Source organism: Vicia villosa, linkage group LG6 (assembly GCF_029867415.1).
Source record: "Vicia villosa cultivar HV-30 ecotype Madison, WI linkage group LG6, Vvil1.0, whole genome shotgun sequence".
NCBI lineage: Eukaryota > Viridiplantae > Streptophyta > Magnoliopsida > Fabales > Fabaceae > Vicia > Vicia villosa.
The window spans coordinates 138,871,757-138,875,212 of NC_081185.1; the positions used below are offsets into that span (position 1 = coordinate 138,871,757).

The 3,456-nt window shown below is 26.1% G+C and overlaps 1 long non-coding RNA gene across 1 annotated transcript; it reads left to right on the forward strand.

Moving 5' to 3' along the window:
* The first annotated feature begins 477 nt into the window (after positions 1-477).
* LOC131612530 (uncharacterized) lies at positions 478-1,045 on the forward strand. Its single transcript, XR_009287411.1, has 2 exons — positions 478-682; positions 786-1,045. It is a non-coding gene; the product is annotated as an uncharacterized LOC131612530 (long non-coding RNA).
* Positions 1,046-3,456: the final 2,411 nt, after the last annotated feature.

A 3,456-nucleotide genomic window follows, 5' to 3' on the forward strand; every position in this document is an offset into this window, starting at 1 on the left:
TCTTACTTAATTGATGAGTTTTTAATTTCCTACTATTTATATATTTATTTTACCCTTAAAAAAGAACTACATCTTAAAGGCATTAACTCTCACAAATTGATTAATAAAGAGACAATTATAATGATAAAATATATTATTAATGTTTTGTTATTTTCATTTTTGAATTACAAAAGATAATAAAATGATTTAGTAATGTGTTTTGTTATTTTCACTTTTGAATTATAAAAGAAAATAAAATGATCAAAATTTAGAAGAAAAAAAATGAAGATAAATTTTTTATTGATAAATTTTTTAAGTAAACTCCTAGCTAAGTAGTCCAAAGGATCAAAGGTAACTAATTAAAGGTTACAAAATAATTTAAAATAGATATATTTACATCATCTCCTTTCTACGTACCCAAAAGGCAAAAAATACAGCACATTCATATATTTAAGAGACATTTAATAATTATAAAATCTAAGATATTTATTTTTACTACTCTAACGTGAAAAAAAAAAACTCAATAACTGTTAAAAAAACAACTATATAAGTATTGTAAGTGAAGTATTAAATCTTAAATCATAGAGTAATACAATAATATCTTATTTGTTTTTTAGGGTAAAAAATATGATTAAAATTGTTAATTTTGTTCTTGTTATGATTATCATTTTTTCTCTATTTCTTGTCACAACTAGCGATAGCAGTAAGCTTTTTTCTTTTCAAAATTTCTTCTTTTGCTACTTACATAATATTTTATCCTATTTTAGCAATATTAACTTTTATTCTTTTTTTTTTTACAACTATAGTGTACTGTGAGAATGATGATGATTGTCTACCAAGTGGTTGCAAGACTCCTTTGATACCTGTCTGTATTTTCGATAAGTGTAATTGTATTTGAATGATTTCAAATATGAATTGATGCTCAGATCCTATAATATTAATTAAGTTGTCCTTAGTTATGGTATTAACATTTTATAGTTTGATTTTTATTTAGTTATTTTTTAAAATTTTATGGACTATAGTTATACGGCTTTAAAATAAGGTATAAAAAATATTATGCAAACTATCTTTTTATTGTCTATTAGAATATTTTTCATATTTATGTTGAAAATAGTTTTTTGTGTTAACTTAAAGACTTTTTGTAATTTGTTTTTATTGCACTACAATTTAGATTATTCCTACCTTTTAAAATATTTCACAATTATAAATACTTTGTTTTCCTTAATACTATATGGAAAACTAAAACGTCACAATAAAAATATAATACTCCCTCCGTTTTTTATTATAAGTCGTTTTAGACTTTTTACACAGATTAAAAAAAATAATAATTGTTGTATGAAAATGAGAAATTATGAAGGTTTTTACAAAATTATCCTTCATTAATGACATGTGGAAAATAAATTTATATAATTGAAAGGAGAGAGAATAATAAATATTTAAGGATATAATAGGAAAAATAGCATTAATTATTCATTGGAATTGTAAAGCGACTTATATTAAAATACAATTTTTTTTCCAAAACGACTTATAATAAAAAACGGAGGGAGTAACGTAATAAAATAAATGCACAAGTCTTTATTAATTTTTTATGTTACTCATTCGACTTTAATTTAATAGATTTGGTTTTATGTTAGTTATTCGACTTTAATTTAATAGATTTGGTCGTGACTCTTTAAACTAACTGATAGATTGTTGATACGGCTAATTCTGTAGATCAAGATTATAAAGAAAAAATAATAAAAAATAGATCAAATTTTGACTACTCCATATAAAGTTAAGGAGGTAGTTTATCATAAATCACGTTTATCAATGTAATCTTGCCAGATGAAAGTAAAATATTAAAGAATCAAAATTAAATTCAGAAAATAATATATAACTTGATTTTTGAATAATAAGATGTTGTTATATTAATTGTGAGTAATAATTTCTAATGGGTAGAAAAGAGAATGTTGAATACTTTATAAGTGAGAGGAGACATAGACAAAATACTTTAAAATTTTAAATTAATATATAATTTTAAAAATTTATTTTATGTGACAAAATTTCGTTAGTATATGTCATTTGAGATAAATTACCCCCAATGTCACAACTAAGGGGATGGTGATTCCAGGAATGTTCTAAGATCCTTGGAACCATCCATAGGGTTTTGTAGTTGGTATTGTGGGTTGAGATCAGGTTTTAGAAGATTCTGGATGGTTTCTTTCAAGGGGAAGTGTAATTTCTTGTTCTATGGGAAGAGAAGGTTCTTTTTCTGTTGAGAGTGGAAGTTTTGTTGTATTTGGATTTGATGGTTTGGGAGCAGAAACAAGAGTTTCCGGTTGGCTTTTTGGTGGAGCTGATGTTGTGAGGTCAGGGAGTTGAACAATTTCTGTTTGTGAGAATGGTCGAGCTTCTGCTGGTGATATTGCTGAAGATTCTCTTTGTGTGGGGATTGGATGTTATGTTTCAGGTGAGATTTCTGAAGTGTTTGGATCAGTTTGTTCTGGTGGAAGTTCAAAATTGTCAATATCAGACAATAATTGTGCGATGTTTTGGTTTTGTTCTTGATTTACTGGAGGACTTGTGGGATCAGATTCAGGATTTAAAGCATCGAGATTTTGTTTATCAAAAGTTTGTTGTGACATTGGTTCCAATGATGAAAGTGGTTTGGATGTATGAGATACAAATGGTGGAATTATCTGAGGTGAGGACAATTAAGTTGTTGGAGATGGAAAAAGGTCAGAAATTTGATGTATAGGGGATTCAATTGTTTGAGATGGTTGATGTTCTGATTTTTGGGGTTGTTCAGATGTTTCTATATTTTCAGAATTGACAACATATATAGAGGTAGAAGGATTACCTGAAGATTTATGTTTTAAAGTTTTGAGTATAATTGTTAATTTTAAATTTTTTTGAGTTATGATAGGAATGTATTTAAGGTGATGATGAAGACGAAGAAGGAGAAGAAGATGAATAAATGTAAAAAAATATTAGGTGTTGGAAGTTCATTGTTAAATTTAATAGAGTTTCAGTTTTCAACCGTTTGATTTTTTTAGTTAGATCTAATGGTTAAATTTTTTTTATAAAAATAGGGTCCACGAAGGACACTCAATACTTTTTGAGGGACTAAAATGTAACGTTTATTATATAGGGGACTAAAGTGAAAACTTAAATTAAGTTAAGGGACTCCATGAGTAATTAAGCCTTATATTTTAAAAATTAATTATTTTAATGAATTAAAATTCGTATAACAAATATTAAAAGTCCAAAACCCATTTTGCTGCAACATGGGTTTAGTACCTAATATATATCTTAACAATATGTTCCAAGGTATATATAAACACTAAACATATTTCATAAACAATCAATGTGGAACTTTAATATTTTTCATCTCCATGTTCAATCCAAAGCCAACAGTTAATACACATCTAAGAAGTTTACCCATTGTTATATTTGCACGTGCATTAACAACATCATTCTATTTCTAAACATATAAAT